At 36.6% G+C, this 23,890-nt stretch overlaps 1 protein-coding gene across 3 annotated transcripts in view; it reads left to right on the forward strand.

Annotated features, from left to right (window-relative positions):
• Positions 1 to 23,890, forward strand: part of LOC128650021 (UPF0462 protein C4orf33 homolog) — a 240,790-nt gene that overhangs the window by 203,984 nt on the left and 12,916 nt on the right. The window lies entirely within an intron of this gene.

Raw genomic sequence — 23,890 nt, forward strand, 5'->3', positions numbered from 1 at the left:
ATTTTTTGCATTTGACCTTTTTACAGTGCACAATATAATTAAAACATTCAAGGGGCCGATTTATCTGATATGATACGCCAGACACTTCTTCTTAACTCCTGTTTCTGGCAAGCCTAAATGCTCGCGTGGAAACTGGTATTTGGCCCCATTCAGGCCATGATAAATCGCCCCCAAGGAATCTGATCAAATCTTGGTGCGTAAAGGGCAGGGCCAAAAACCACTTCTGAATGCGTGTGATCTACGATCCCTCAGACGTCACTGTCTCAAAAACCATCATTAGTCTGTAATGGATATTCTGACATGGGCTCAGGAATGCCTTGGTAAACCTTTGTCAGTCAACACCATTTGCTGCTGCATCCAAACATGCAAGTTAAGGCTTTACTATGCAAAGCAGAAGCCATACAGGGAGTGCAGAATTATTAGGCAAGTTGTATTTTTGAGGATTAATTTTATTATTGAACAACAACCATGTTCTCAATGAACCCAAAAAACTCATTAATATCAAAGCTGAATAGTTTTGGAAGTAGTTTTTAGTTTGTTTTTAGTTATAGCTATTTTAGGGGGATATCTGTGTGTGCAGGTGACTATTACTGTGCATAATTATTAGGCAACTTAACAAAAACAAATATATACCCATTTGAATTATTTATTTTTACCAGTGAAACCAATATAACATCTCAACATTCACAAATATACATTTCTGACATTCAAAAACAAAACAAAAACAAATCAGTGACTAATATAGCCACCTTTCTTTGCAAGGACACTCAAAAGCCTGCCATCCATGGATTCTGTCAGTGTTTTGATCTGTTCACCATCAACATTGCATGCAGCAGCAACCACAGCCTCCCAGACACTGTTCAGAGAGGTGTACTGTTTTCCCTCCTTGTAAATCTCACATTTGATGATGGACCACAGGTTCTCAATGGGGTTCAGATCAGGTGAACAAGGAGGCCATGTCATTAGATTTTCTTCTTTTATACCCTTTCTTGCCAGCCACGCTGTGGAGTACTTGGACGCGTGTGATGGAACATTGTCCTGCATGAAAATCATGTTTTTCTTGAAGGATGCAGACTTCTTCCTGTACCACTGCTTGAAGAAGGTGTCTTCCAGAAACTGGCAGTAGGACTGGGAGTTGAGCTTGACTCCATCCTCAACCCGAAAAGGCCCCACAAGCTCATCTTTGATGATACCAGCCCAAACCAGTACTCCACCTCCACCTTGCTGGCGTCTGAGTTGGACTGGAGCTCTCTGCCCTTTACCAATCCAGCCACGGGCCCATCCATCTGGCCCATCAAGACTCACTCTCATTTCATCAGTCCATAAAACCTTAGAAAAATCAGTCTTGAGATATTTCTTGGCCCAGTCTTGACGTTTCAGCTTGTGTGTCTTGTTCAGTGGTGGTCGTCTTTCAGCCTTTCTTACCTTGGCCATGTCTCTGAGTATTGCACACCTTGTGCTTTTGGGCACTCCAGTGATGTTGCAGCTCTGAAATATGGCCAAACTGGTGGCAAGTGGCATCTTGGCAGCTGCACGCTTGACTTTTCTCAGTTCATGGGCAGTTATTTTGCGCCTTGGTTTTTCCACATGCTTCTTGCGACCCTGTTGACTATTTTGAATGAAACGCTTGATTGTTCGATGATCACGCTTCAGAAGCTTTGCAATTTTAAGAGTGCTGCATCCCTCTGCGAGATATCTCACTATTTTTGACTTTTCTGAGCCTGTCAAGTCCTTCTTTTGACCCATTTTGCCAAAGGAAAGGAAGTTGCCTAATAATTATGCACACCTGATATAGGGCGTTGATGTCATTAGACCACACCCCTTCTCATTACAGAGATGCACATCACCTAATATGCTTAATTGGTAGTAGGCTTTCGAGCCTATACAGCTTGGAGTAAGACAACATGCATAAAGAGGATGATGTGGTCAAAATACTCATTTGCCTAATAATTCTGCACTCCCTGTACATCAACACTGCCGCCAACTTCTCTGGGCTCTGTCTCATCTGAGATGGACAGTAGCAAAGTGGAATCATGGTTTGTGGTCTGACGAGTCAACATTTCAAATAGTTTTTGAAAAAACAGCCGTCGTGTTCTCCGGCCAAAGAGGAAAATGACCATCCAAGCTGTTATCAGCATCAGGTCCAAAAGCCAGCATCTGTCATGGTATGGGGGTGTGTCACTGCCCATGTCATGGGTAACTTGCACATCTTTGAGGGCACCATTAATAAAGAAAGATATGTATACATTTTGGAGCAACATGTCCTGCTATCAGGACGTCATCTTTTCCAGGGACGTCCCTGGATTTTCCAGCAGGACAACGCCAAACCATATTATGCCCGGATTACAAGTGCATGGTTGCGTAAGCAGTGAGTGCAGGTACTAGCTAAACTTAACCAACTGGTATCTTCAGTGCCCAAATGCTTAATAAGTATTATTAAAAGAAAAGGTGATGTTACACAGTGGTAAACAGTTGACTGTCCCAGCTTTTTTGGAGTGTGTTGCAGTCATCAGATATTAAATGAATGTATATTTTAAAAAATACTTTACATTCACAAAGTAAAACATCAAATAATGTTTTAATAATGTGTTTTCATTATAGTACAGGGTAAATTGAATTTTCAAATAACTCTTTTTGTTGTTTACTCTTTCTTTTTTGCATTTTCCATACTGTCCCAACTTTTTCAAATTGGGGATGTACTGTATGCATGTAAGTGAATTGGAGCCCTTTGCAGTCAAGTAGCTGAAAACATGTAGAATTATTTATGCAATATTCATATTTAATAAAGTGTTTAACTATTTACTGTAAATATTTTCACATAGGGGTATATATATATATATATTACCAAAAAAACTATCATATATATATATTCTATGTGAAGAACAATGGAATGTGAAATAATAATATTTAATGTCGGGTAAGTGCACTTGAGTAAACATGATCGGGATTGTGTGTAATTAAGGGTGTTAGTTTTTTTTGCCACTTACTGCATATAAGATAAGCAAGAATCAAATACATGCATGTTTTAGTTTAACTTCCAAAGTTAGATTCATCTATAATACTGGCCTAGGTCACACTTAAACAATTGTCTAGGTACCCTGGTTGAAAGCTGGGTTGGTTTTAGACTATAAAATATATCTATTTGTTCCCTCTCTCCTTGTTGGTTCATTCAAGATGTGGAAGTGCTGCAGGAATAAATAATGCTAGCAGCCCTATAATTACCACTGGTTGAAAACTGCTTCTTGTTGCTATAAGAAGTTATTGAACAGGTAGCTGCTAATGCAATGGTTTTCAAATCTGTCTCCAGGCCTCCTTAACAGGACATATTTTCAGGATTACCTTGGATGAGAGCAGGAAAAATAACCACGTTTACTAATCAGCTGATTATTTCACTGGCCTGTTAGGGAGGTATAAAGGACAGGTTTGAAAACCAGTGTGGTAATAGCATGGCTGGCTAAAAATGAAGAGTCATGCGCACAAATACATGAATGTTTTGAATGATAACATGTAAAGTGAAACAGCTTTAAACACATGATTTCAAGCCAATTATGGCCTAGATTACGAGTGGAGCGCTATCCTAACGAGCGCCCAAAAGGGTACAAATTTGCCAGTTTATGGGTGCACGTTAAATAACCAGCCATTAAAAGTGGCGGGCTAATGCTCCTGGGAGCTTGCGGTTTCACTTTGTGTTTAGTGCAATTAAAAATAAAAAACTCCCCAATTGCCCCCAAAATAAAGATTACAATACTTAGCAATTAAAAATAAATATGAGCTTTTTTATTTTTGTAAACAACTGCACGAAGCAGTTAGAAGGGTTTAAAGTGAGGGGATGTGGGCACCTAATGTGCCTTTACATTGAGGTCAAAGGGGACTGTGTTTTCACTATAAATATATATATATGCTTATATACATATATATTTGTGTTAATATGTGCATATATACATACTGTATAAACACATAAATATATATGTATATATTCATATATATTTATTGCTGCACAATGCTGCACAATTTGCCCCTTGCGCTAGGTGGTTTGCCGTGTCTATTAACTTTAAAACGAGACTTCTATTGAAGCCTATGGAAGCGGGCTCTCGTGAGCGCAAGTTTTCCGGCAATGCAAATGCAATGTCATGTTCACATTTCACCATACTTGTAATACCAGCACACATTTACGTGCGCTGGTATTACTGAGTGGAGCACAAATATTGTGCTTGCGTACGCAATATTGCTCTCCACTCGTAATCTAGCTCTATGGGGCATATTTATCAATGTACGATCATGTCCACCGCACATCGATAAATGCCGACAGCATACGCTGTCGGCATTTATCATTGCACCAGCAGTTCTTGTGAACTGCTGGTGCAATGCCGCCCCCTGCAGATTCACAGCCAATCGGCCGCTAGTAGGGGGTGTCAATCAACCCAATCGTATTTCTGTCCGCGGCCTCAGAGCAGGCAGAAAAAGTTATGGAGCAGTGGTCTTTAGACCACTGCTTCATAACTTTTGTTTCCGACGGAGCTTGATAAATATGCCCTTATGTATTTAGATCATTTGTTTACAAGGATGGAAACTGCTGTTAAAGGGACAGTAAACACCTCTTGCTTTAGTATAATATTTAGTTTTATCCCACCCTCCCTAGACAGGCAAATTCTGAACCCTCTGGCTCTAACAAAACCTCTAGATGGTTTAGACAACCTGCTGTAACATTTTTAAAACTTAGATTACAGAATTTTTTTTCAGACCTTTCTTGGGAACGTTTGAATGTTTATCTAAAAAACAGAGGCCTAGATTTAGAGTTCGGCGGTAGCCGTCAAAACCAGCGTTAGAGGCTCCTAACGCTGGTTTTGGGCGCCCGCTGGTATTTGGAGTCAGTGATTAAAGGGTCTAACGCTCACTTTTCAGCCGCGACTTTTCCATACCGCAGATCCCCCTACGCCATTTGCGTAGCCTATCTTTTCAATGGGATCTTTCTAACACTGGTATTTAGAGTCGTTTCTGCAGTGAGCGTTAGAGCTCTAACGACAAGATTCCAGCCGCCTGAAAATAGCAGGAGTTAAGAGCTTTCTGGCTAACGCCGGTTCATAAAGCTCTTAACTACTGTACCCTAAAGTACACTAACACCCATAAACTACCTATGTACCCCTAAACCGAGCTCCCCCCACATCGCCGCCACTCGATTAAAATTTTTAACCCCTAATCTGCCGACCGCCACCTACGTTATACTTATGTACCCCTAATCTGCTGCCCCTAACCCCGCCGACCCCTGTATTATATTTATTAACCCCTAACCTGCCCCCCACAACGTCGCCGCAAGCTACTTAAAATAATTAACCCCTAATCCACCGACCGCAAATCGCCGCCACCTACGTTATCCCTATGTACCCCTAATCTGCTACCCCTAACACCGCCGACCCCTATATTATATTTATTAACCCCTAATCTGCCCCCCTCAACGTCGCCGACACCTGCCTACACTTATTAACCCCTAATCTGCCGAGCGGACCTGAGCGCTACTATAATAAAGTTATTAACCCCTAACCCGCCTCACTAACCCTATCATAAATAGTATTAACCCCTAATCTGCCCTCCCTAACATCGCCGACACCTAACTTCAATTATTAACCCCTAAACTTCCGATCGGAGCTCACCGCTATTCTAATAAATGGATTAACCCCTAAAGCTAAGTCTAACCCTAACACTAACACCCCCCTAAGTTAAATATAATTTTTATCTAACGAAATAAATTAACTCTTATTAAATAACTTATTCCTATTTAAAGCTAAATACTTACCTGTAAAATAAATCCTAATATAGCTACAATATAAATTATAATTATATTATAGCTATTTTAGGATTAATATTTATTTTACAGGCAACTTTGTAATTATTTTAACCAGGTACAATAGCTATTAAATAGTTAAGAACTATTTAATAGTTACCTAGTTAAAATAATAACAAAATTACCTGTAAAATAAATCCTACCCTAAGATATAATTAAACCTAACACTACCCTATCAATAAAATAATTAAATAAACTACCTACAATTACCTACAATTAACCTAACACTACACTATCAATAAATTAATTAAACACAATTGCTACAAATAAATACAATTAAATAAACTAGCTAAAGTACAAAAAATAAAAAAGAACTAAGTTACAGAAAATAAAAAAATATTTACAAACATAATAAAAATATTACAACAATTTTAAACTAATTACACCTACTCTAAGCCCCCTAATAAAATAACAAAGCCCCCCAAAATAAAAAATTCCCTACCCTATTCTAAATTAAAAAAGTTACAAGCTCTTTTACCTTACCAGTCCTGAACAGGGCCCTTTGCGGGGCATGCCCCAAGAATTTCAGCTCTTTTGCCTGTAAAAAAAAACATACAATACCCCCCCCCAACATTACAACCCACCACCCACATACCCCTAATCTAACCCAAACCCCCCTTAAATAAACCTAACACTAATCCCCTGAAGATCTTCCTACCTTGTCTTCACCATCCAGGTATCACTGATCCGTCCTGGCTCCAAGATCTTCATCCAACCCAAGCGGGGGTTGGCGATCCATAATCCGGTGCTCCAAAGTCTTCCTCCTATCCGGCAAGAAGAGGACATCCGGACCGGCAAACATCTTCTCCAAGCGGCATCTTCGATCTTCTTCCATCCGGTGCGGAGCGGGTCCATCTTGAAGCAGGCGACGCGGATCCATCCTCTTCTTCCGATGTCTCCCGACTAATGACTGCTCCTTTAAGGGACGTCATCCAAGATGGCGTCCCTCGAATTCCGATTGGCTGATAGGATTCTATCAGCCAATCGGAATTAAGGTAGGAATTTTCTGATTGGCTGATGGAATCAGCCAATCAGAATCTAGTTCAATCCGATTGGCCGATCCAATCAGCCAATCAGATTGAGCTCGCATTCTATTGGCTGATCGGAACAGCCAATAGAATGCGAGCTCAATCTGATTGGCTGATAGGAGGAAGACTTTGGAGCACCGGATTATGGATCGCCAACCCCCGCTTGGGTTGGATGAAGATCTTGGAGCCAGGACGGATCGGTGATACCTGGATGGTGAAGACAAGGTAGGAAGATCTTCAGGGGATTAGTGTTAGGTTTATTTAAGGGGGGTTTGGGTTAGATTAGGGGTATGTGGGTGGTGGGTTGTAATGTTGGGGGGGGGTATTGTATGTTTTTTTTTACAGGCAAAAGAGCTGAAATTCTTGGGGCATGCCCCGCAAAGGGCCCTGTTCAGGGCTGGTAAGGTAAAAGAGCTTGTAACTTTTTTAATTTAGAATAGGGTAGGGAATTTTTCATTTTGGGGGGCTTTGTTATTTTATTAGGGGGCTTAGAGTAGGTGTAATTAGTTTAAAATTGTTGTAATATTTTTATTATGTTTGTAAATATTTTTTTATTTTCTGTAACTTAGTTCTTTTTTATTTTTTGTACTTTAGCTAGTTTATTTAATTGTATTTATTTGTAGCAATTGTGTTTAATTAATTTATTGATAGTGTAGTGTTAGGTTAATTGTAGGTAATTGTAGGTAGTTTATTTAATTATTTTATTGATAGGGTAGTGTTAGGTTTAATTATATCTTAGGGTAGGATTTATTTTACAGGTAATTTTGTTATTATTTTAACTAGGTAACTATTAAATAGTTCTTAACTATTTAATAGCTATTGTACCTGGTTAAAATAATTACAAAGTTGCCTGTAAAATAAATATTAATCCTAAAATAGCTATAATATAATTATAATTTATATTGTAGCTATATTAGGATTTATTTTACAGGTAAGTATTTAGCTTTAAATAGGAATAAGTTATTTAATAAGAGTTAATTTATTTCGTTAGATAAAAATTATATTTAACTTAGGGGGGTGTTAGTGTTAGGGTTAGACTTAGCTTTAGGGGTTAATACATTTATTAGAATAGCGGTGAGCTCCGATCGGAAGTTTAGGGGTTAATAATTGAAGGTAGGTGTCGGCGATGTTAGGGAGGGCAGATTAGGGGTTAATACTATTTATGATAGGGTTAGTGAGGCGGATTAGGGGTTAATAACTTTATTATAGTAGCGCTCAGGTCCGCTCGGCAGATTAGGGGTTAATAAGTGTAGGTAGGTGTCGGCGACGTTGTGGGGGGCAGATTAGGGGTTAATAAATATAACATAGGGGTCGGCGATGTTAGGGCAGCAGATTAGGGGTACATAGGGATAACGTAGGTTGCGGCGGTTTACGGAGCGGCAGATTAGGGGTTAAAAAAAATATGCGGGGGTCAGCGATAGCGGGGGCGGCAGATTAGGGGTTAATAAGTGTAAGGTTAGGGGTGTTTAGACTCGGGGTACATGTTAGGGTGTTAGGTGCAGACGTAGGAAGTGTTTCCCCATAGGAATCAATGGGGCTGCGTTAGGAGCTGAACGCTGCTTTTTTGCAGGTGTTAGGTTTTTTTTCAGCTCAAACAGTCCCATTGTTTCCTATGGGAGAATCGTGCACGAGCACGTTTTTGAGGCCGGCCGCGTCCGTAAGCAACTCTGGTATCGAGAGTTGCATTTGCGGTAAAAATGCTCTACGCTCCTTTTTTGGAGCCTAACGCAGCATTTGTTTTAACTCTCGATACCAGAGTTAAATTTATGGTGCGGCCAGAAAAAAGCCCGCGGAGCGTTAACAGCCCTTTTACCGTCGAACTCCAAATCTAGGCCAGAGAGTGTTTAATGTTTCTGTAAAGTACAACCCATTTCTACAAGTGATAGAACCAGTTTCACATTACATTGCATTGATTTGCACTTAATATTAATTACAGGTTAGGCTTTTAGTAACCTGTTTATAGTTACTAGTGACATTTATTCTTTTTTGCCCTCCTTTTTTCCTCATCATTATTACATCTAAAAAAAATTTCTTAGCACATTAAAGACTTGGGGGTAGATTTAACAAGCAGCCTGAAACGCCGTAAACGCTGCTCCTTAACTTCTCATTTTAGGTGGTGGACTGAAATTATCCCAATCCAATCCGATCTGGATGATTGACACCGTCTGCTAGCGGCTGATTGCCCGCAAATGTGCAGGGGGCTTCATTGCACAAGCATTTCACAACAAATGCTTGTGCATTGTTAAATGCCAACAGTGTATGCTGTCTGCATTTAGTTATGTCGGGTGGACATGATTCACTACAGCAAATCATGTCCCCCTGGCACTTGTTAAATTGACCCCAAAGGGGCCTATTTAACAAAGGTATGTCGGACCTGATCCGACAGTGCGGATCAGGTCCGACAGACCTCACTGAATGCGGAGAGCAATACGCTCTCTGTATTCAGCATTGCACCAGCAGCTCTTGTGAGCTGCTGGTGCAATGCCGCCCACTGCAAATTTGCCGCCAGCAGGGGGTGTCAATCAACCTGATCGTACTCGATAGAGTTGATTTCCAGAGATGTCTGTTCTCCTCCTCAGAGCGGGCGGACAGGTTATGGAGCAGCGGTCTTTAGACTGCTGCTTCATAACTGGTGTTTCTGGCGAGCCTGCTGGCTCGCCAGAAACACGGGGCTTCAAGCTCCGTACGGAGCTTGATAGATATGCCCCAAAGAGTTAAAATTAGATTAAATGCAGTTTGCATTTGTGTCTCGCTCCCTAGAGGGGCGAGAAAGCAAAGTATTTTCTTCAAAATACTGCAAATTGCTTAAACCTACCATTTAATATGCAGTATTTTGAAGAATAAAACTTAGGTCACAGAAATTGCTTTGTGTCCTCTCTAGGGAGTTTGGAACAAGTACAAGTTACTTACACAATAGCAAGAGGTGTTAAATGTCCTTGTCAATGGAACACAAGTTTTCATTTATTTTAAAAGGTGCAAAGTACACTAACTTAATAGGTAGAAAATATTTTTTGCCAGTAATAGATTCAGAAGTCCTATTATTTAGCTGTACAGACATGAGCAGTAAACTAGTTTATTACCCAACAAGTTGTATTTGTCTATGAGAAACAAGAATTAAACATGAAGTGCTTATTGTGCAGTAGGACATAGTGTTTCAATATATATTGTGAGCACTTAAACAGACCGTAACTTCCGTGCGCAACTATAATTACTTTCTATGCTATTGCTTTTTCTCCGGTGCCTGAAGTTCTCTTCAAATTGACAGTTGCCTCCATCTTGGAGCTTAGATGTTCTCACATCAGCCCTGAAGATCAAAACTGCCGCAATGTGGCGATATATTCAAAAGGGATCCATCTAGGGAACGAGAAATCTTAAAAACCTCTGAAATCAGTGTCTGAAGACAGCCTCACCGAGAGGCATCTTACTATACATCTCAGTGGGTGGCGATGCTGGCAAAGTATTCAAAGCAGTATCACCACCTACAATTAAAGGGACATTCCAGCCAAAATTAGAATCCACATGGATGCATTTAATTTTTGAATAGAATAATTTTTGTAATATATATGTATTATCAAAAATGCTTCTAATGAAAGCTATAGTGGTTTCAAATGTGTTTTTAGATATTTAATGTGCACCAGCAGCTTAAACACAGCACTTGCTCAGAGAGCATAATGTGCTTGTACCACCTGATAATGACTTTATTTGTTAATTACTGACATGATTCAAGCCCCACTGGTGCTGTGAGCAGCTGTAGTATTTAAAATGCTGGTGCACTGAGAATATCTAACTATGCTTCACAGGCACATGCACAGAAAAATACCAACACTAAAACAGTAATAGCTTTTGCTAGAAGCATTTTTGCCAAAACATGTATATTGCAAATGTGTTTCTATTCAAAGATGTAATTCATCTATGTGCATTTAAATTATGACCAGAATATCCCTTTAAAATAAATGTAATGTAAATGATACCTTTTACACATATCACACATGTACAAACTGCAGCCTACAAGAATTAAAAGAATAAAGAAAAAATGTAATAATATAAGGCATTAATACATTTATTTAGTCTTTATTCTTTTAATATAAAAAGAACAACCCATTAAACACTAAGCAGCCCTACACTATTAACTCTTAAAATGCCATGACCCCCCAACGCAACCTAACCTCTCTACACTACTAACTCCTTAAAGGGACATTGTACACTAGATTTTTCTTTGCATAACCGTTTTGTAGATGATCCATTTATATAGCCCATCTGGACGTGTTTTTATAAAAATGTATAGTTTTGCTTATTTTTTAAGAACATGGTGCTGATTTTCATACTCCTAACCAAGCCCCACAGTGTCAGATGTATACATGAGTTTACAGACTCCTGTTGGCTCCTGTTTATATTATCTTTTTTTTCATATGCAGGGAAGGGGGGAGGGGAGTGTCTGATCCTTTTGTTTTCCCAGCCCCTTTCAGAGGGTGTCCCAGACAAATCTCATCAACAGTGCTAAATGTGTAACATTATCTTAGCGACCAGAGCGGGAGCGCGCTACATTCAGTTCAATAGCGAGATTGGGCGCACTGTGATTAGACAGCACACCCTTGAAGTGCTTTTGAAAGAGCAGACACACTCAGAAGATCCTGGAGAGAAGAGCAGGTAAGTTCAACTTTCAGAGGTAAAATCTTTCAAATCTTTAGATTTTAAACCTGTCGCTAATAATGTTACATAATTCTGCACTATTTGCAGTATTATGTAACGTTATTTTTTGCATTTACTGTCCCTTTAATCTAACTATACAATAATAAACAAATACAAAAACAGCTAAAATACAAAAAAATGCAAAGACAGAAAAACAGCAGAAACAACAGCAATAAACAACATATATTTTTCATTTTCATTCTTTCTATTGGCTGATTTTAAAGCTTTACAAAAACTATCAATAGAATTGTTAGTACACCTCTATGAAAAGGGGAAACTGACAAAAAAAATTGAGTGTGTTGCTGGACAGCATGAAGAGAGCATCCAGCAATAGAGATGGAGGACCACGGCATCCACCGCCATAAAGGACTGTGAAAGCCACCGACATGGAGGACCACCAAAGCTGTCATAGAGGACCATAATCACTGGCGACATGATGGATCACTGCAGAGGCCATCATATAGGACTTTTTTAAAAAAAAAATATTTATTTATTCTATAACAGAGTGAAAGATATACAAAGTTCGTAATTTGCACCACGCAGGACTATGTTAGAAAATATAACATAACAGAGATCAAACCTAACACATTTTAAACAATTTCACTTTGTTATTGCTTTTCCTTTTTTCAATAAAAATAAAAATATATTTAGATAGTTTTTGAATTATGCAATTCTTCTTACAACATTCCAAAAACAAATACACTAGAGATGCTATACTAGGAATGATGGCTAATCCCAGTAGGGAGGGGGGGGGGGAGAAAAGAAAAAAATGACGTTGTTAGTTTCGTCTAGGTCAAGGGTGGGCTATCTTTTTCTTAACATGTCAGTTCCCATCTATTTTAAATCCAACCATACTGTATCTATCCCAAACTAGATATAGCTTTTATCTAGCTTCTCGAAAGGCTTTAAAATAATAAAACACCATAACAGGGGAAAAAAAGACAGAAAACAGAACAATATACAATATATCCACTCCTCTCATCCCTCTAGCCTCATCCCTCAATTTCCCCAGGAATCTGGAAAGTCCCCAGTTAAGAGTGCCATACTAAAATAATCAGATTTCCTAAAACGATAGATTATCTTTTTTTGAACCCTAATTGGGAAAGTCAATATTACTTTAAACCATTTCTGAAAAAAAGAAGCCACTCTTTTCTCCTGTGATATATTTACATTGAACTGTTCTAAATGTATCTGTATCATTATTTTATTAGTAAATTCTTTAATCATAGGACTATATTTAGATTTCCAAGACTTCAATATGACATTACGTCCCATCAAAATTGCCGTATTAATTAGGGCTATATTTTCCATGTCATTTATATTGGGATGGAGAAAAAATATATACTGAGATTCTAGCATACATTTCCTTTCCAAAAATCTATTAATCCAAAAATTAAGTCTACTCCAGAATTTTTGTATTTTGGGGCAAGACCAAAAACAGTGGTTGATATCTGCCTCTGGAAAATTAGATCTGGAGCAACTCATCCTATTTTGTTTAGACCACTTTAACATAATTGCTGGAGTCATATATGACCTATAGAGAATTTTCACATGCAATTCCTCCCAGCTAATTCAGCTATAAGCCTTATGCACTCTCTGATACTCAAAGTGATCTCTTTAGCTGAAATCTCTCTGAAGTCTTTGTTCCAATTATCCTTAATCCTCTCTAAATTATTTTGTCCCGTTTTCTGCATTATTAGATTGTACCATATTTATACTGGAGTCAACCCTGCTTGATATGCCTTAAAGCAGATATCTAATACTCCCAATGACCAATTAACCCCATGTGCTTCTTTTAACTTGTAGAAGAAATGTCTAATTTGTAAATAAGCATAAAATTCTTTGGGAGATAGAACAAACTCCTGTGTCAGTGCCTGAAAAGTTTTAATTGTCTGCAAGTCTGAATCTATTAATTGCACTACATACTTTAAACCCTTTTGCTCACATTTCTTAAAGATATTTTGTTTTAATCCGGGTACAAAATCTGGATTTCCTCGTATAGTGAGGTAGCCTGACACCTGGTTATTGATTCAAGTTCCTTATTATATTGAATCCAAGAAACTAATTACATTATAAACTGTTTTCTTTCTAGCCACCTCTTTGGGTATGTTTTTGAGATTAAGATGTAATAGACCTTTTAATAAGAATGGTCTTATCAAATTGTATTCTAGTTGTGAGTATGACATTAGATCTTTTTCTACTAACCAGTCACAGGCTATCTTAACCATAAATGCCCTATTATATAGTTTAATATTTGGGAATCCAAGCCCACCATATTCTTTTTTATGCATTAATTTTTTTAAGTGCTATACGTGCTTTCCCCCCTTTCCAAAAAAACTGTAAATAGTGTGAATGGAATTTCTTAAGATCTTTCTCTTTAATAAAAAGTGGTAAGTTTTGACACAGATATAATATTTTGGGGAGGAGGATCATCTTCACCAAATTAATTTTTGCTTAGATTCCGAGGGGTAAGGCCTTGTAATTATGTAAATCTCTTGCTGCAGATGCCCATACTTTTTTATAATTTAACTCATACCAACTGGCTGGATTTTTACTTAGAATAATACCTAGATATTCAATCTGTTCTTCTACCTCTTTAAATGGAGTAGAGGGTCTACTACTTGCATTTTTGTGTAGCCAAAGTATTTCAGACTTGGAAAGATTAATCCTATATCCAAAAAAAAAAAAAAAATATATATATATATATATATATATATATATATATATATATATATATATATATATATATATATATATATATTGATGTATAATATCTAATAGAATAGGAATATTCTTCCGAGTGTTTTCCATAAATACTAATAAGTCATCTGCATAAAGTGATATTACTACTTTCCTTCCTCCCGAGAAGATGCCTTCTAAATCTTTCCTTAAACTGGTTGCTAATGGCTCAATTGCAAGATTAAAAAGTAAGGGAGATAAAGGGCAGCCTTGTCTCGTGCCTTTGGAGATAGTAATCATGGGGGAATATTGCCCGTTAATTAAGAGCCTCGAAGTTGGCTTAGTATAGATCATTTGTACAAATTCTTTAAAATGCCCTCTTAAACCAAATTTCTCTATAGAGGTCAATAGGTGATCCCATGTAATAGCATCAAAGGCTTTTTCCGCGTCAATTGTAATTATTGCTGCATCTTTATTCTCCCCTGATTTATGCTTATTACACCATATATGTTCAAGAACTGTAAGCACTCTTCGCATATTTTTTGTGGGGTCCCTTCCTGACATAATTCTGGATTGGTCTGTATGTATAAGCGGGTCCAACATAAATTTAATTCTATTAGCCACTATAGCTGTTAATAACTTGTAGTTGTTGTTTAATAGTAAGATAGGTCTATACGCATCCAACGACTCTGGATCTTTGTCCTTTTTAAGTATAAGTGTTTTTAAAGAAGAGACAAAATAAGATGAAGATTTTTTATTTTATGTAGTATTCAATAAACAGATCTTGTAAAACTGGTAAAATAGAATCTTGTAGTATTTTATAGAATTCAAAAGGTAGCTGGTCAGGCCCTGGGGCCTTATTCAACGCCATATGTTGAATCCCTTCATGAATTTCCTCCTGTGTAATTGGTGCGTTTAGACTATCTAAGCTCTTTTTGGACACTTTAGGTAATTTAATTTTTTCCCAAAAAGCATCTTTTTCCTTGCTTTTTATTCTTGTACAAGTATACACTTCCTGGAAAAATTATGGAAAGTTTTAATTATCTCCTCATTAGATACAAATCTATCTATCTTATTTTTGATAGCCGCTATGTGGTTTTTCTTTTTACGTGCTTTAACTATAAACGCCAGCCACTTAGAAGTTTTCCCATTAAACCTCATGAAGGAAGCTTTGTTCTTTATTTCCGCTTGATACTCTTTTTGATATAAATAGCTGTCTCTTTTTTAGCTTCTTGATATTGTTGCCAATTTCTTGTGTTAGGGTTTTCTATATATTTTTTATAAGTGTTCCTTATATAGGACTACCGTTACAGAGGACCTAATTGATTGCATCTGATGAATGAAAGAAGAGGATTCTTGTTTTTTGTTTTTGTTTGGATTTTTGATTTTTCTTCTTTGCTAGGACGGTTTTGATTACATCTGATGAAGAAAAGAAGAGGACCCTTGTTTTTATTTTGTTTTTTTGATGGTATTTTGGATTTTTTCTTTTTTTTCTTTGCCAGGATCATTTGTGTTAAAAATAGTTTTTGTTTATTGCTGTTCTTTACTTCTGTTTTCTTTAATTTTTTGCCATCTTTTTTTTGTACTTGTTTATTATTGTGTAGTTAGGTTAATTTGTTGTGTGATTTTTGTTGTTTAGTTAGGTTAATTTGTTGTGTAATTATTATAGTTGACTTAAGTTAATTTGCTGTGTAATTATGGTCGTTTAGTTAGGTTAATTTGTTGCGTGAATATGGCTGTGTACTTTTGATTAATGATTTATTTACTTTATTGTGTTTTACTGTTGTGTGTGTTTTTATTTGTTTACTCTAGTGTTGTTAGGTTGTGTTGGGGGTTAGGTCACTTAAGGGGTTAATAGTGTAGACAGTTTAGATTGTGTTGAAGGTTACGTCACTTAAGGGCTTAATAGTGTAGAGGGGTTAGGTTGCATTGGGGTTAGATTACTTAAGGGGTTAATAGTGTATAAGGGATAGGCTGTGTTGGGGGTTAGGTTGCTTAAGGGGTTAAAAGTTTAGAGGGGTTAGGTTGCATTGGGGGTTAGGTCACTTAAGTGGTTAATAATATATAGCGGTTTGGTTGCATTGGGTGTTAGGTTGCTTAAGGGATTACAAGTGTAGAGGGGTTAGGTTGCATTGGGGGTTAGGTCACTTAAGGGTTTAATAATGTATATAGGTTAGGTTGCGTTGGGGGTTAGGTTGCTTAAGGGGTTAAAAGTGTAGAGTGGTTAGGTTACATTGGGGGTTAGGTTGCTTAAGGGGTTAAAAGTGTAGAGGGGTTAGGTTACATTGGGGGTTAGGTTGCTTAAGGGGTTAAAAGTGTAGAGGGGTTAGGTCACTTAAGGGTTTAATAATGTATAAGGATTAGGCTGCTTAAGGGGTTAAACATTTAGAGGGGTTAGGTTGCATTGGGGATTAGGTCACTTAAGGGGTTAATAATATATAGGGGTTTGGTTGCATTGGGTGTTAGATTGCTTAAGGGATTACAAGTGTAGAGGGGTTAGGTTGCATTGGGGGTTAGGTCACTTAAGGGTTTAATAATGTATATGGGTTAGGTTGCGTTGGGGGTTAGGTTGCTTAAGGGGTTAAAAGTGTAGAGGGGTTAGGTTACATTGGGGGTTAGGTTGCTTAAGGGGTTAAAAGTGTAGAGGGGTTAGGTTACCTTAGGGGTTAGGTCACTTAAGGGGTTAATAGTGTAGAGAGGTTGCATTGGGGGTATGGTGCATTATATGTATATACAATAATTTATACATATTTTATTGTATAACACAATATATCAATATATATATTTTTATATATCACTAGACCCACAGACTGTGAAACTGTTGCAGCCAAAAAGGCAAATTCTCATGGGTCTGATGATGTTTTGAATATTGGGGCCATCATGTGACAGAAGCAGTGCACATTCATAGTTTGGTAATGCTACCTGCTCTTTGACAGCTGTACCTTGTGCTTCATTTTGGAGTGTACAATACAAAACAGAAGGTCTTGGTTTTTTCGTTTTTTTACATTGTTTCAAAATAGACATAAAAAAGCCTTCAGGACTAAAGAGCAATGTGGCCACTGCAAAAATCTAAAGGTTACACTGAGTATCATACACACTAAGCAAAAGTACACAGTATAGATATCAAAGAGCCGGCAACCTCGCTGATCTGTGAGTGTGCACCACTTCAGTCAGAATGGGAGAATATCTCAGATCCAAAATGGCGGCACCCAGTATGAAGTTGCAGAGCTTCACCATCCGGCACCTGTAAGTGTTTAAATAGAAGAACAACTTTGAAGAATAGTGGCTAGTAAGGTAACCATGCGTTTATAGTTGTGTCAACAGTAGTTTACGACAAGACAAAGTGGTAGTCACCATTGCACGCAGAATGTTAGCTCTTGTGGCACGGTACATGTTATTGTTCCAATGGTATTTGCTAGTAAACAGAATTTGTCTAGTTTTTGAAGTAAAAACTTTAGTTTTTTTTTTTAAATATGTGCAGCCGTTTTACAACATGAAAAAAAGTTATTACAGACTGATACCTACAGGTTTTATAATGATGGATTTGTGCTGGTCTCAATGAAGAAGCCCTGCTATAAAAATATGTTTTGTTTTAAACATGTGCTGTGTATATATGTATGTATGTATATATATATATATATATATATATATATATATATATATATATATATATATATATATATATATATATATATATATATATATATATATATATATATATTTCTGGATCCATTATTCTAAAACTGCAGTGAAAAATCTTTGTTAAAACAAAAGCTATATACAAATGTATTAGGTCACAAAAATAATGCAGAAAGAACTGCAATTTCAGCGTGTTAGAGCAGCCTACATTGCCTAATATCGATGCAGTAATAAGAAAAATAAATGTTATGTCTGAGAAGGAGCTTTCAAAGAGTAGATTTTACAATGACAAGGATAATTACATTAATTATGGGTCCCTTGGTTAATGTTCTTAGGGAATGTATGAATACTTTAAAGGGATAAAGCTTACAGACAATGGTTCCATTCTTCAAGCTAAATACATTTTGTTAACATATTTATTTATATAGTAATTCCAATTTATTGTAAGTTTAGATATATATGAATAAAATGTGTTTTTGGTTCTTTTAGCATATACATTATATAACTGAAGGAAAAACATACAGTATATATATACAGTAACAATGTGTGTGTGTGTAAATACATTTTTATGTTTGTGAGTGTAAATCGGTATACATGTTTATGTGTGTATATATATATATTTATATATATATATATATATGTATGCATGCGTGTGTTTTATCGAGTACTCGGCTATTTAGGTCATAAGTTTTAAATATGCATCATCCCTTTTATGTTTTTAAAATATATCTCTACTTTGCATCTCTACCTTGTAATTAAATGTATTATTTCTTACTAGGGGGAAAGCCTGCCCAGAGGGCAGTCTATTGTGGTGACGGAACCACCGAACCACCCTGCCATTTTCAAAAGGGCAGTCTATTGTAGTGATGGAACCACCCTGCTCTCTCTCCCCCCTCTTTTGCTCCCCCCCTCTTTTGATCTCTCTCCCCCCTCTCTTTTGCTCTCTCCCCCTTTCTTTTGCTCTCTCTCCCTCTCTCTTTTGCTCTCTCTCCCCCTCTCTTATGCTCTCTCTCCCCACTCTCTTTTGCTATCCCTCTCCCCCTGTCTTTTGTTCTCTCTCCCCCTCTCTTTTGCTCTCTCTCTCTCCCCTCTCTTTTGCTCTCTCTTGCAGCAGTTATTGAAAAAAATATATATATATCTTTGCCAATAGTTCAGATTTGTTATTTACTAAAGTAATCATGATCAGGAACTGACAACAGCAAGGGACAAAAGGGGACAGCAAGGAATAAAGGTGTGACTTCCAATAAAGATCATGGGGCAGATTTAATATGGTTTGATATAGCGAATCATGTCCGCCTGACACTTGGTAAATTGACCCCATGTTGGGGGTAGCATGTAGAGGAATTTTTTTTGCAGGTTAGATTTAAGGATGGTTACCTCCAGGAGATCATGGTTAGGACAGTAGCAGTGGGTGGCTTGTCAGACATAATATATTTAGTTTCATTTAAGAAGATTGGCAAGAAAGTACAGATAAAAAGTTTTACTATAAGCGCAAAACTTTTTCTTTAAAGGGACACTGTACCCAAAAATTTTCTTTTGTGATTCAGATAGAGCATACAATTTTAAGCAACTTTCTAATTTACTCCTATTATCAATTTTTCTTTGTTCTCTTGCTACCTTTATATGAAAAAGAAGGCATCTAAGCTTTTTTCTTGGTTCAGTACTCTGGACAGCAGTTTTTGATTGGTGGATGAATTTATCCACCAATCAGCAAGGACAACCTAGGTTGTTCACCAAAAATGGGCCGGCATCTAAACTTACATTCTTGCATTTCAAATAAAGATACCAAGAGAATAAAGAAGATTTGATAATAGGAGTAAATTAGAAAGTTGCTTAAAATTGCATGCTCTATCTGAATCATGAAAGAAAATTTTTGGGTACAGTGTCCCTTTAAATCACATTAAGCACTTATTGAGGGGTAGTTGCATTCAGGAGACTCGCTTAGAAATGAGTGGCAAGACAGGCAACAGAAAAGAGTGCTTGCCCCTTTTCTAAGACTAAATATACTGCTGGTAGGTAGAGGTAGTGATTTGCACTCCTTAGAGGTAATATTCTGGTTGAAAAGATCGGATGTGGCTATTATATTGTTTAAAATAGTGGCAAATTCCCCTCTGAGGAAGTGTGATTGCGAAACACGTGTCAGGGGACCAGTTCTAGAGAGCTTGTCTCTCACTTTTTCAAATTGCTTACTCTTTGAGAGACTTAAATGATGAATGATGTTTGCAATTGTGTGCGGTAGTATGTGACAAGCACAGGGTAAGATAACTATAAATATAGCTCCCGCTATAGAAGGAGCTTAGTTGAGACGAAACTGTAGGTGATATTGCGTGTCTCCATTGCTGTATGATTGATCAATCTGCTTTGTTGATTAAGTAAGTGCGATATTCACTGTTGATATATAGGCATTTTATCACTAATTAATACAATATAATAGTCACATCCGATCTTTTCAACTAGAATATTACCTTTAAGGAGTACAAATCACTACCTCTACCTAACAGCAGTATATTTATTCTCATCCCTCTTCTTCTTTGCCCTGGGTGTTGCCGCACTCACCCTACACACACTCATACAAAACTACCCATCTTTAACCCTTATGTGAAGAGTGATATTCTCACACACTTCCCTATTTATTCGTAGCTCTGCAGAGTTTAGTGTCAAAGGTATGAATGGGTTTCAATTATGTTACTAAAATAATGTTATGAATGGCCATATTGTATCTATTTTTCTATTATACCACGTAAAATAAAATTATTATTACACATATTTACAGAGGGGCAAGCACTCTTTTCTGTTACCTGTCTTGCAACTCATTTCTAATTATGTATTTAGCATTTGGGTAATTCATGGTTAGGACTGGCAGCAGCAAATGAATCAGGGCATAAGAGGGTATGGTTAACATTGGTGAGGAAGATTAGATCCTTGCCAGTTATGGTTAACAACAGTGGGGTGATTGGATCCACTGCATTTAGGATTATTTGTGGTTAGAATGGTCTAGATAAAGATATTGTGTCTGCGTAATATAGGTACCAGCATTATAGAGGTTGTGGTATAAAATTCCCTGGTAATAGCATGAAGGCTTCATGAGCCGTATTATTTAGTCAACTGCATAGAGTTAAATGTTACTAAGTAATAGTGGTATGAGTTTTAACAGGTTGCTTAAATTAAGCAGCTATATAAAAGCAGCTGTCACTTGATTTTTTTCATAGCAGATGCTTAATAGCGACCTGTTTGGGATCTAGACCTCATTCTTTGAAAAGAAGAGGTAAATTATATTGTCAAAAGGAACTGTTACAGAATGCTCTTTCCCAGTGGAATTATCAATCCCTGCCAAGAGAAATCTGTCTGAAAGGGCCAAAGCTGAAAAAAGAATGAAAAATAAGAAGAGTTCTCAAGAGGAAAAAATAATAATGCAACTAATAAAAAAGTAAAAAACAAAAACAAAAAAACAAAACAAAACTAAGAATACATAGCATTGAATTCAATATTTACAATAATAATAGTAAAATACTCAACAATGCAATGGGGCATGAGGCTATAAGTAAAAGCTTTTTACTATATTGTTATAGAAAGTTTTATGCTGAAGCAAATACTCATGCCAACAAACTGACATTTAATATACTTATTTTCCTAAAAAAATATATTAAAAGGCCTAATATAAGGAATAAAACCTAACTCCTTCAACAGAGACACAAGGACTTTGTTGGAACGCCTTATTCTTTATACTGAGTTATTTGCAATAAACATTTTAGGGGAGTAAATATATGGTTCTTTAATTTATAGATATTATAGATAAAGATAATACATTAGAGATATTATTACTATTATTTGATTTTATATATTTTATATAGAAATGTATATGCTGATATTTAGAGATAATTGTATAATATTGTCCCTTGCACTTTTTTTTTTATCTTAGAGGTATTTACAGCAGGGGTGGGACTACCATTGGTGCAGCAGGTGCGATGGCACCTGGGCCCAAGGGCTAGGGGGGCCCATAGTAGTCTATTACTATTGCTTACTACAGAGTTATATTTGGGGGGCCCAAAAAAAGTTTTTGCACCAGGGCCCTCTGTTGACCAGGTTCGGTACTTCTAAGCATTATACGTACTCAAGATTATCCATGTGTAATTTGAAATTGTATTGGTTTTCATTTCTATTAATTTAATACATTTTCCCCTCCTTCTGTTTTCATTATTAAAATGTTTTATTTAATTAGATAACTGCACAATTGTAGCTAAAGTTCGGCTGTGTAAGTGAAGATGTGTGAGAATGAACTTTCTTTATAATATTTAAACCAGTGGCTTCCAGTGGAAATCCACAGCCACTCCAACAGCCTTGGGTTTCAGAACACTTGAGTACATGTGACCCAATCAAAAGGCAAGAATATCCCAAACCCTGGCCAGCTAATCATTCCTGATAGCTAGAGTGAAGAAATACTGAAGAAGTGAAAATACAATTTAAATAAAAAATTTGATTATAATTTAGATTCATTATAAATAGCAATTCATAAAATAACAGTAGTAGTGGTAATAATAATAATAATAATAATAATAATAATAATAATAATAATAATAATAATATCAAAATAATTACCTTTAATGTAAAATAAAAATATGCAGTTTGTGGGGCAATGTTACAAACAAATGTGAAAACCAAGATAAATACATTGTTGTTGCAACTGTTATAAAGTAAACATATAACTTAAGGGATCTATATAGAATTTTATAAATATAGCAGCAGAATGTAATGAAAGTCTAACTGCAATATATACTATTTTATTTTATATATATATATATATATATATATATATATATATATATATGTAATTTTATTTGGGGTGTTGGTTGTGTGGGTGGTGGGTTTCACTGTTGGAGGGGTTGTTTGTATTTTTTTTTACAGGTAAAAGAGCTGATTTCTTTGGGGCACTGCCCCGCAAAAGGCCCTTTTAAGGGCTATTGGTAGTTTAGTTTAGGCTAGGTTTTTTTTATTTTGGGTGGGCTTTATTTATTTTGATAGGGCTATTAGATTAGGTGTAATAAGTTTAAAGATCTTGTAATTTGTTTTTATTTTCTGTAATTTAGTGTGTTTTTGTTTTTGTACTAATTTTATTTAATTTAGTTAATTGTATTTAATTTAGGGAATTTGTTTAATTGTAGTGTAGTGTTAGGTGTTATTGTAACTTAGGTTAGGTTTTATTTTACTGGTAAATTTGAATTTATTTTAGCTAGGTAGTTAGTAAATAGTTAATAACTATTTAGTAACTATTCTACCTAGTTAAAATAAATACAAACTTGCCTGTAAAATAAAAATAAACCCTAAGCTAGATACAATGTAACTATTAGTTATATTGTAGCTATCTTAGGGTTTATTTTATAGGTAAGTATTTAGTTTTAAATAGGAATTATTTAGTTAATGATAGGAATTTTTCTTTATATTTATTTTAATTATATTTAAGTTAGGGTTAGACTTAGATTTAGGGGTTAATACATTTAATATAGTGGCGTCGACATTAGGGGTGGCAGATTAGGGGTTAATAAATGTAGGTAGGTTGCGGCGATATTAGGGACGGCAGATTAGGGGTTAATAATATTTAACTAATGTTTGTGAGGCGGGAGTGTGGCGGTTTAGGGGTTAATATGTTTATTCTAGTGGCGGCGATGTCCGGAGCGGCAGATTAGGGGTTAAACATGTTATTGTAGTGTTTGAGATTCGGGAGGGCCTCGGTTTAGGGGTTAATAGGTAGTTTATGGGTGTTAGTGTACTTTTTAGCACTTTAGTTATGAGCTTTATGTTACAGCTTTGTAGCGTAAAACTCATGACTACTGACTTTAAAATGCGTTACGACTCTTGCGTGATAGGCTGTACCTCTTACTTTTTGGCCTTCCAGGACAAGCTCGTAATACCAGCGCTATGGAAGTCCCATTGAAAATAGACTATACGCAAATTGCGTAAGTTGATTTGCGGTAAGGCCAAAAAAGTGTGCGAGACAGCTGTACCTACAAGACTCGTAATA

The sequence above is a fragment of the Bombina bombina genome, chromosome 2, assembly GCF_027579735.1.
Source record: "Bombina bombina isolate aBomBom1 chromosome 2, aBomBom1.pri, whole genome shotgun sequence".
Taxonomy (NCBI): domain Eukaryota; kingdom Metazoa; phylum Chordata; class Amphibia; order Anura; family Bombinatoridae; genus Bombina; species Bombina bombina.